Source organism: Pelobates fuscus, chromosome 6 (genome assembly GCF_036172605.1).
Source record: "Pelobates fuscus isolate aPelFus1 chromosome 6, aPelFus1.pri, whole genome shotgun sequence".
Classification (NCBI taxonomy): Eukaryota; Metazoa; Chordata; class Amphibia; order Anura; family Pelobatidae; genus Pelobates; species Pelobates fuscus.
The window spans coordinates 14,145,517-14,157,095 of NC_086322.1; the positions used below are offsets into that span (position 1 = coordinate 14,145,517).

General features: G+C 43.0%; 3 non-coding genes across 3 annotated transcripts; all 3 read left to right on the forward strand.

Moving 5' to 3' along the window:
• The first annotated feature begins 534 nt into the window (after positions 1-534).
• On the forward strand, positions 535-606 carry TRNAP-CGG (transfer RNA proline (anticodon CGG)). Its single transcript has one exon. It is a non-coding gene; the product is annotated as a tRNA-Pro (tRNA).
• A 1,753-nt stretch (positions 607-2,359) lies between these two features.
• On the forward strand, positions 2,360-2,431 carry TRNAP-CGG (transfer RNA proline (anticodon CGG)). The gene has a single exon. It is a non-coding gene; the product is annotated as a tRNA-Pro (tRNA).
• Positions 2,432-4,182: 1,751 nt separating this feature from the next.
• TRNAP-CGG (transfer RNA proline (anticodon CGG)) lies at positions 4,183-4,254 on the forward strand. The gene has a single exon. It is a non-coding gene; the product is annotated as a tRNA-Pro (tRNA).
• The last annotated feature ends 7,325 nt before the right edge of the window (positions 4,255-11,579 follow it).

An 11,579-nucleotide genomic window follows, 5' to 3' on the forward strand; every position in this document is an offset into this window, starting at 1 on the left:
GAAACTTTGAGAGAAATCGTTAGAAATGTGTATGTTTCATAACCAACCATTCAAAATCAATGTTTTCTGATAATTTGTTAATGCAAGGGCTAACTGCTCATATGACGCTTTTAAGATTTCAAAGTCCTTGTTAAAACTGCAAAATCTTTGTTAAAACAAAGGAAAAAAAAACACAATATGACGACATACGGAATTCTATTTTTATTCATAGTTAGACTTGTGAAAAAGTGTGTTAGAGAGGAGAGGTCCGAATCAAATTCCTTCCATTCCACAGCTGAATGAATCGATGAATAAGACTCTACAGGTAAATTCAATGCTATCATTACATCCGGCTGTGGATTAAAGGTTTTGGAACCATTCCAACTGCTCCAAACACAATTTTGCACAAGTCTATGTATAATGACTTCTTCCTCCACACATCTTTCCTTTATTTTCCCATTTTCAAAACATAGTCCAGTGGCTATTTAGACAACACAAGCGCTGTCTGAAGCATTAGTATAGGCATTTCCCACTATGCTGAAAGTGCACCACACTGGCTCGTTGGTCTAGGGGTATGATTCTCGCTTCGGGTGCGAGAGGTCCCGGGTTCAAATCCCGGATGAGCCCAAGCATTCACATGCTGTTTGTTATTTCTCTTTAGAAGTATGTAATTTTGAACTGTGTTTAATTTATATAGCAAAACCCTTCAAGTGCTCCTAAGTGAAGATGATGGAATGCCTCCTCAATTATATATGTTTCCTGGTGTTTCTGATATTTCTTTTCAAATCTAAGATTTGATATTCATACACTTTTAGCTTTTTCTTAGAAATGTATGATAAAGTTTGAGAGAAATATTTAGAAATGTGTCGTTTTCATTATCAACCATTCAAAATCAATAGTTTATCGTAAGTCATTATTGCCAGACATAACTGCTCAGATGACACTTTTAAGACTGCAAAGTCTTTGTTAAGACTGCAAAATCTTTTCTAAGAACCAACAAAGGAGAAAAAAAGACTATATGTTTTGACGTACGGAATTCTATTTTTATTCATACTTAAACTTGTGCAAATATGTGTTAGAGAGGGTAAGTCCGAATCAAATAACTTCCAGTCCACACCTGAATAATGTATTGATGAATAACACTCTCCAAGTAAATTCAAGTCAGTCATTAATGTATTGATGAATAACACTCTACAAGTAAATTCAAGTTATTGGAACCAGGCCAACCTCCCCAAACATCATTTTGCACAATCTAATTTTGCTAATCTTTGCTAAGAACAAAGAAAAGAGAAAAAAAGACTATATGTTTTGACATACGGAATTCCATTTTTATTCATACTTAAACTTGTGCAAATATGTGTTAGAGAGGGTTAGTCCGAATCAAATGACTTCCAGTCAACACCTAAATAATGTATTAATGAATAACACTCTACCAGTAAATTCAAGGCAGTCGTTAATGTATTGATAAATAACACTCTACAACAAAATTCAAGTTTTGGAACCAGGCCAACCTCCCCAAACATAATTTTGCACAAGTCTATTTTTGTAATAAATTTCTTCTCTGCAGGGTGCGAGAGGTCCTGGGTTCAAATCCCTGATGGGCCCAAGCTTTTGTTTTTCTGTTTTAAAGCACGCAGCTTCGAACTGTTTAATTTAGTCAGCAAAATTCAATAATAGCAAAACCCTTCAAGTGCTTTTAAGAGAAGAAGATGTCATGCCACCTTGTATATTTATTTCCTGTTTTCAGTCTCTTATTTAAAAATGTATGGTGCTTCTGATATCACCTTATAAATCTAAGATTTTATAGGCATTCACCTTTAGCTTTTTTTTTAGAAACGTATGAGAAACTTTGAGAGAAATCGTTAGAAATGTGTATGTTTCATAACCAACCATTCAAAATCAATGTTTTCTGATAATTTGTTAATGCAAGGGCTAACTGCTCATATGACGCTTTTAAGATTTCAAAGTCCTTGTTAAAACTGCAAAATCTTTGTTAAAACAAAGGAGAAAAAAACCACAATATGACTTGACATACGGAATTCTATTTTTATTCATAGTTAGACTTGTGAAAAAGTGTGTTAGAGAGGGGAGGTCCGAATCAAATTCCTTCCATTTCACAGCTGAATGAATTGATGAATAAGACTCTACAGGTAAATTCAATGCTATCATTACATCCGGCTGTGGATTAAAGGTTTTGGAACCATTCCAACTGCTCCAAACACAATTTTGCACAAGTCTATGTATAATGACTTCTTCCTCCACACATCTTTCCTTTATTTTCCCATTTTCAAAACATAGTCCAGTGGCTATTTAGATAACACAAGCGCGGTCTGAAGCATTAGTATAGGCATTTCCCACTATGCTAAAAGTGCACCACACTGGCTCGTTGGTCTACGGGTTTGATTCTCGCTTCGGGTGCGAGAGGTCCCGGGTTCAAATCCCGGACGAGCCCAAGCATTCACATGCTGTTTGTTGTTTCTCTTTAGAAGTATGTAATTTTGAACTGTGTTTAATTTATATAGCAAAACCCTTCAAGTGCTCCTAAGTGAAGATGATGGAATGCCTCCTCAATTATATATGTTTCCTGGTGCTTCTGATATTTCCTTTCAAATCTAAGATTTGATATTCATACACTTTTTAGCTTTTTCTTAGAAATGTATGAGAAAGTTTGAGAGAAATATTTAGAAATGTGTCGTTTTCATTATCAACCATTCAAAATCAATAGTTTATCGTAAGTCATTAATGCCAGACATAACTGCTCAGATGACACTTTTAAGACTGCAAAGTCTTTGTTAAGACTGCAAAATCTTTTCTAAGAACCAACAAAGGAGAAAAAAAGACTATATGTTTTGACGTACGGAATTCTATTTTTATTCATACTTAAACTTGTGCAAATATGTGTTAGAGAGGGTAAGTCCGAATCAAATAACTTCCAGTCCACACCTGAATAATGTATTGATGAATAACACTCTCCAAGTAAATTCAAGTCAGTCGTTAATGTATTGATGAATAACACTCTCCAAGTAAATTCAAGTTATTGGAACCAGGCCAACCTCCCCAAACATCATTTTGCACAAGTCTAATTTTGCTAATCTTTGCTAAGAACAAAGAAAAGAGAAAAAAAGACTATATGTTTTGACATACGGAATTCCATTTTTATTCATACTTAAACTTGTGCAAATATGTGTTAGAAGGGGTTAGTCCGAATCAAATGACTTCCAGTCAACACCTAAATAATGTATTAATGAATAACACTCTACAAGTCAAGGCAGTCGTTAATGTATTGATAAATAACACTCTACAAGAAATTTCAAGTTATTGGAACCAGGCCAACCTCCCCAAACATAATTTTGCACAAGTCTATTTTTGTAATAAATTTCTTCTCTGCAGGGTGCGAGAGGTCCTGGGTTCAAATCCCTGATGGGCCCAAGCTTTTGTTTTTCTGTTTTAAAGCACGCAGCTTCGAACTGTTTAATTTAGTCAGCAAAATTCAATAATAGCAAAACCCTTCAAGTGCTTTTAAGAGAAGAAGATGTCATGCCACCTTGTATATTTATTTCCTGTTTTCAGTCTCTTAATTAAATATGTATGGTGCTTCTGATATCACCTTATAAATCTAAGATTTTATAGGCATTCACCTTTAGCTTTTTTTTTAGAAACTTATGAGAAACTTTGAGAGAAATCGTTAGAAATGTGTATGTTTCATAACCAACCATTCAAAATCAATGTTTTCTGATAATTTGTTAATGCAAGGGCTAACTGCTCATTTGACGCTTTTAAGATTTCAAAGTCCTTGTTAAAACTGCAAAATCTTTGTTAAAACAAAGGAGAAAAAAAACACAATATGACTTGACATACGGAATTCTATTTTTATTCATAGTTAGACTTGTGAAAAAGTGTGTTAGAGAGGGGAGGTCCGAATCAAATTCCTTCCATTCCACAGCTGAATGAATCGATGAATAAGACTCTACAGGTAAATTCAATGCTATCATTACATCCGGCTGTGGATTAAAGGTTTTGGAACCATTCCAACTGCTCCAAACACAATTTTGCACAAGTCTATGTATAATGACTTCTTCCTCCACACATCTTTCCTTTATTTTCCCATTTTCAAAACATAGTCCAGTGGCTATTTAGACAACACAAGCGCTGTCTGAAGCATTAGTATAGGCATTTCCCACTATGCTGAAAGTGCACCACACTGGCTCGTTGGTCTAGGGGTATGATTCTCGCTTCGGGTGCGAGAGGTCCCGGGTTCAAATCCCGGATGAGCCCAAGCATTCACATGCTGTTTGTTGTTTCTCTTTAGAAGTATGTAATTTTGAACTGTGTTTAATTTATATAGCAAAACCCTTCAAGTGCTCCTAAGTGAAGATGATGGAATGCCTCCTCAATTATATATGTTTCCTGGTGCTTCTGATATTTCCTTTCAAATCTAAGATTTGATATTCATACACTTTTAGCTTTTTCTTAGAAATGTATGAGAAAGTTTGAGAGAAATATTTAGAAATGTGTCGTTTTCATTATCAACCATTCAAAATCAATAGTTTATCGTAAGTCATTAATGCCAGACATAACTGCTCAGATGACACTTTTAAGACTGCAAAGTCTTTGTTAAGACTGCAAAATCTTTTCTAAGAACCAACAAAGGAGAAAAAAAGACAATATGTTTTGACGTACGGAATTCTATTTTTATTCATACTTAAACTTGTGCAAATATGTGTTAGAGAGGGTAAGTCCGAATCAAATAACTTCCAGTCCACACCTGAATAATGTATTGATGAATAACACTCTCCAAGTAAATTCAAGTCAGTCATTAATGTATTGATGAATAACACTCTACAAGTAAATTCAAGTTATTGGAACCAGGCCAACCTCCCCAAACATCATTTTGCACAATCTAATTTTGCTAATCTTTGCTAAGAACAAAGAAAAGAGAAAAAAAGACTATATGTTTTGACATACGGAATTCCATTTTTATTCATACTTAAACTTGTGCAAATATGTGTTAGAGAGGGTTAGTCCGAATCAAATGACTTCCAGTCAACACCTAAATAATGTATTAATGAATAACACTCTACAAGTCAAGGCAGTCGTTAATGTATTGATAAATAACACTCTACAAGAAAATTCAAGTTATTGGAACCAGGCCAACCTCCCCAAACATAATTTTGCACAAGTCTATTTTTGTAATAAATTTCTTCTCTGCAGGGTGCGAGAGGTCCTGGGTTCAAATCCCTGATGGGCCCAAGCTTTTGTTTTTCTGTTTTAAAGCACGCAGCTTCGAACTGTTTAATTTAGTCAGCAAAATTCAATAATAGCAAAACCCTTCAAGTGCTTTTAAGAGAAGAAGATGTCATGCCACCTTGTATATTTATTTCCTGTTTTCAGTCTCTTATTTAAAAATGTATGGTGCTTCTGATATCACCTTATAAATCTAAGATTTTATAGGCATTCACCTTTAGCTTTTTTTTTAGAAACTTATGAGAAACTTTGAGAGAAATCGTTAGAAATGTGTATGTTTCATAACCAACCATTCAAAATCAATGTTTTCTTTTTTTTGAAAATCTGTTTATTTATGATAGGGAAAGAGAGAGATTACAGAAAGGATCGGCTCGCAGGCCCGCAAAAAATATAATTACACCTCGGTGTAGCCGAGTAGGTGTAGTTCAAGATTGTTTATATCAAGAGTAACATTGCATTTATAAGAGTTGAATTACAGTATAACTTTTCAAGTTTACATATAACTTTAGGCAAGAGCATAGTAAGGTTTGATTAGGTTTCTGAGTATGCTGATCGAGGGGTGTCAAGCACCTGGACCTACATATACATTATTGATTACAAAGCAACACTGTGCATCGTGCCAGAACCAGGCTGGGCGGCAGTTTGGAGATAATGATGAGACGTTGCATATGTGTCAGAGGGAGTATTAAGTGGGTAGATGAGTGTGCATGTCTACGTTCTTAGTCGGGATATTATAGCCGGTCATCCCTTGAGCGAGTACCCGTGTCTCTCGGCTCAAGGTGTCCAAAGTGATATTGCTATCCAGTGTTCCCGTTACATTACTTTGTTGTCAATTATTTCAGTACGGTTATGTATCGTGAAATAGGAAAGTAGAAAGGTAGAGATAGGATGAATTAGGGTGGCCATCGTAGTGGGCCCCCCCCCCAGCTCCACGGAGCGCAACCCGCGCCCCCGCCGGCGCCACAGACTCGGTAAAAGTAAGGGACTTTTTAAATGGGTATCGTGTTTTAAGCCCCGTGGGGTGTGTGCGTGTGTATCAGGTCGTCGGGACAGTGTCGATTCTGTCAGTCCTGGGCGTTGCTCTTATTGCTGTGGGTGTCTTGCCACCCATATAGTCAGTGGCGTGGAGTGTTAATTGTCGTTTGGGTCACAGTCTTCCCCCTTTTACAGGAGGTCTATCGCCTAGTAGCTTGGTATGCGAACCACGGCTGCCACCGTTCCACGTGCCTGGTTCCCCTACACGTAAGGGATGCCTGTAGTGCTTCCGCCAATTGTATGTCTCCGACCCTGTTTAACCAATCCTCAACCGTGGGGACCTCGGTCCGCTTCCAGTACGCAGGTATGAGGGCTTTAGCTGCGTTCAGTAGGTGACGTAGGATGGACTTCTTATAGCCAGAAATAGACCGAGTGGTGATATGTAGGAGGGCCAGTTCCCTGGACCATTCCGTGTCGTCTCCCAGCATTGTTTTGATTTCAGATTTGATACTGGTCCAATATGGAGTGATGAGTTGACAGTCCCACCAGATGTGCACGATCGTGCCCCTCTCCTCTTGACATCTCCAGCATGTGGGGGATGTCGTCGGGAATATCCTGTGTAATGCTACTGGTGTTCTATACCACATGGATATTAACTTATAGTTGACTTCCTGATAACGGGAGCTGGAGGAGCTCTTGTATTGCCAGAGGAGTGCCGTGTCCCACTGTGGTTGCGAAATCGGGTTCTCCAGTTGTTGTTCCCATAGTCTCCTGAACGTGGTGTTCGACGTGGTGCTTCCTACCAGCAGGTGTTGGTAGAGTAGTGATACTGCCTTGCTAAGCGTGTCTCCCCGGTGACATAGTTCTTCAAACCACGTAAGATCTCTGTGGAGGCGTTCCTTGTGCGGGAGAGACCCATAATAGTGTGTCAGTTGTAAATAGCGGAGAGATACCATAGGTGAATTAGGTCTATCGGCCAGTAATGCGCAGAGGGGCCGAACAGTGCCCCCATGGAGGACCGTTCTAATCGGGACGTAGTCTTGTTCTTCCAGGAATATCCAGGCCTTGGCTGGGATGCCACCAGCAAGGTTTGGGTTGGGAACTATTGGGAGAAGGGGACTAGGAATCGGGGATACGTGCGTATTTTTGCGCATCGAGTCCCACGCCTTCAAGGTTTGTGTCGTCGGAGTCTCTATTCCTTCTCCCGTGCGACAACTTGTTCCCCCTTGCCATACTGCTGCTTTAAGTGCAGCAGGTGATTCCCCATTGTTCAGGGTGACCCATTGCTTCGGGGAGTCAGCTACATGCCACTCCAGAATTCGTTGTAGAGTGGCGGCTTGATGATAGCGTTTGAAATCCGGGAGTGCCAGGCCACCTCTAAGTCTAGGTAGGCAGAGAGTGTCGCAGCGTATTCTAGATCTCTCCCCTCTCCAGACGTACCGGATAATTGCGGATTTTAAGGTGGAAAAGAAATTATTCGGTGGCGTCAGGGGTATTGTCTGGAACAAGTAGAGAAGTCTCGGGAGCACATTCATTTTTAGCACTGCGACTCTTCCGTGCCAGGTGATGTGCGGGTACGTCCATTTATCCAAGTCTGAGATAACCCGTCGCAGGATAGTGGCAAAATTGTGGCGATAAAGCTCCTGGGGGTTCGTGGTGATCCATATGCCAAGATATTTCATCCTCTCCGTGCACCAACGAAATGGGAAGATAGTTCCCAGTTCCTCGTATTCTTCCGGTCGAAAAGTGAGGTTGAGCACTTCACATTTGGAAAGGTTAAGTTTGAAACCCGAAATCTTTCCAAATTTTTCGAACTCTAGGAGTAGGCAGGGCAACGTGACTCGTGGGTGGGAGATAAAAAAAAGGAGGTCATCCGCATATGCGGCCACCTTATGTTCCGTCCCCATCCAGGTGTATCCCGAGATGTCCGGGTGGTGGCGGATCGCGTGAAGCAGTGGTTCCAGGGTCATTGCAAATAAAAGTGGCGACAAAGGGCATCCTTGTCTAGTCCCGTTCCGAATTTCGAAGCTGGAAGTTAGGGCCCCATTCACTCGGACGGCAGCATGTGGTTTATCGTATATGGCTGTGATCCACGCCAGCATATTGTGTCCCAATCCCAAGACCCGCAGGGTTTCCATCATGTATGACCAGTTGACACGGTCGAAAGCCTTTTCGGCGTCCGTGGAAAGAAGTAGGATTTTATCCCGCGTCTCCCGAGCCCTGTGCTGGATGGAGAATAGGCGCAGCGTACTATCTCGTGCCTCCCTCCCCGGTATAAATCCCGTCTGGTCTGCGTGGATCAGGCTCGGTAGTACCCGTTGCAGTCTAGTGGCCAGGATCTTTGTAAGCAGTTTTGTATCCACATTCAGCAGGGATATGGGTCGATAGCTGCCACATTGCTCTGGGTCTTTTCCCGGTTTGAGGAGGACCGTGATAGTAGCAGCCAGAGATTCCGCTCCAAAGCGTCTCCCATCCGTAACGGTGTTAACAGCAGTAGTCAGCCGAGGTAGGAGGATTGAGGAGAAGAGCTTGTAATACCCCACTGAGAATCCGTCGGGGCCCGGTGCTTTGCCTGTTTTGGTGGACTTCAGGGCTGCGGCCATTTCTTCGGTGCTAATTGGTACGTCTAGCATATCCGCCGTTTCTGGAGACACTCGTCTGTCTACGTTGTCGTGTAGGTAGTCTTGAATGAGCGTGGTGGGTTGGCGTCCCAGTATTGTGTTGTCAGGGCCCGGGATATTGTAGAGGGCGCCATAGTAACGTCGGAATTCGTTGGCTATGTCTTCGGGGAATTGGGACAGTTTTCCGGATTGCAAGCGGATTTTATGTATCCGTGTGCGAGGGGTGTCTCCTTTCAGGATGCGGGCGAGGTATTTGACGCCTTTGTTTGCGTGAATATAGAAGAAATTCTTGGAATGTTGTAGCGAGCGGTGGTATCGTTTCGTAAGGAGTTCCTTCAGGCGGCGTCGGGCATCCGTCAGGTCCTGTTGGATCGAGGCTAGTGGGGTTTGTTTATGTTGAAGTTCTAGCTTCGAGATGGTTTTATATACATTTGTCATTTCCTGCATGGTCGCCTTGCGTCCACGGGAGGCTATTTTTATAAGGATGCCACGTATGGTACTCTTGTGTGCCTCCCAAAGTGTGATTGGAGAGGTATCTGTCACGTCGTTTTCCTGGAAGTAAAGGTCAAGGGCTTGTTTGATCTCAATTTCCACCGCAGGGTCCTGAAGTAAGGTTTCATTCAGACGCCAGGTCCACTGTGCCGGTTTGAATAGCGGGGAGTCCAGCTCCACCGTAACCGGGCCGTGGTCTGACCATGTGGCGGGGCCGATCTCGGCCGACCTCAGTCGTGGTAACCCTTCCTGCTGAAGCAGGATATAATCTATCCGCGCATAGCGACTGTGGAGCGCAGAGTAGTGGGTGTAGTCCTTGACATCTGGATTGAGTGCCCTCCAACAGTCCACCAGTCCCAAATCACTCATTGACTTATGGATCGCACGAATGCTAGATGTCGGTAAGGAACTATGTCCCGTCGACGTGTCCAGCTGAGGGTCCAGTGGGGTGTTAAGATCGCCCCCCACAACCAGCGTGCCTTCCGAGAATTCGCTCAGTTTGCTCATTGTTCTGCGTAGAAAACGCGCTTGATTCCTGTTGGGCACGTATATAGAAGCCAGAGTGTAAATTCTGTCTGCTATCGTGCCTTTTAGGAAGATAAACCTCCCCAATTTGTCGGTTACTTTGTCCAGTTCTTGGAAGTCCAGGTCGGCTGCAAGAATGATGGCAACTCCCGCTTTACGGGCCGTGGGGTGGTTGTTGAAGAAATTGTCGGGGTATTGCCGATTTCGAAGTTTAGGTGCAGATCCTTCGAGGAAGTGGGTTTCCTGGAGCATTGCTATGGAGATCCGTTGTTTCCTCAATTCCCGAAGTAGGTGAGTGCGGCGTTCAGGTACGTTAAGGCCTCGACAGTTGAGGGTCACCACATGAAGCGGAGCACTAAGGTACGCCCTTGTCTTGTCGTTGTTTGGGCCAAGGCACGCGGAGGTTTCTGCCCTAGCTCCCATACCAGTTAACCAGAGGTCTCCGTACACTATCTAGCTGGTCCCTGGCGGTCAGGCTATTTGTAGGGGCAGTAGGTTAAACGGTGCGTAAGTCTCGGTTATGTAGGGAACTCAGACCGCGGGAAATGGTGCTCTGAGTCGGTATGCGTGTAGGGATGTGGGGCGATGTACGTCGTCGGCGTCTAATGAGGTCAGGGTGGGTAAGACAACGAGTATGGCGAGCCGCCCAGTGCGAGGGGTGCGCCCCTAGAGCCAAGGAGAAGGCGACACAGAGATGCCAAAGTAAAAGTACAGAGTATAGAGAGTAGAGGGTGAGTATGTTAAAAAAATGGGGAGTTAAGTAAGTCCCCAAGTAGAGGTGACCCCGAGAGGTGGGGTAAGAGAGGTGTTCACCTCAGTCCTCCTCCGAGAGTAGGAGGGAGTAACCGTGCGACGAGAGGGGATGCCCGGGATCACCCAGGTACCAGACCAGGGGGTGAGTCAGCGGGAGGCTCCCTCGTCCAGAACTATGCACGGCTCGTAGTGGGGGTCAGTGGTCCTACCTCGGCCCGTAATGGACCAGAATCAAAAGTGTGTGGTATCTGTGTTATTTCAAATAACTCCTCTCCGCCGGCCACACAGCCTGGTGCTTTAATCTATACATGGAATGCTAAACATGGAAACATAAATACACATAAGTAGGGTAACAGAATAACCCAAGAAAGGAAGGAGTCCCGTCCCCCCGCCTCCCCCAACCCGGGAAGAGCCCTCACGGCAGCTAAACAAAAGGAAATAATGGTTAGGCATTTGCAGCACACTTAACATATATATATGCAGGGGATAATGCGATCGGTACAATTGAATACACATATCTGTGGTGAGAACACATAGATCGATATCAACATAATTCCTAGCTAGTCCTCTCTAGGTTACTGGGGGGTGGCACGAGCCTCTAAGGCATGGCTAGGGTGTGTCTCGTCTACTCCCCGGCTACATTATTCTATACAGCTATCTAGTGCATGCATTCCTGTCTACGTCAGTGGAAATGATAGAGCGTGATCCGGGAACTATACATGAAATGCCACACATGGCAGTATAGCTGCGCATAAATAGGGTAACCAGAAAACCCAGGGAACCATGGTCAGAGCCCATCCAACCTGCCCTAGATGGGGCCCAGCCCCCCGCCCCTCCCAACCCGGGGGTAGCTCCCACGGCAACTGAGCAAAAGAAAACAATGGTTAAGCATTTGCAACACATTCAGTAGACATATATGCAGGGGGTGATGTGATTATTGCAATGGTGTGCACATAGACGTAGCGATAACAGATATAACAACATCAATAT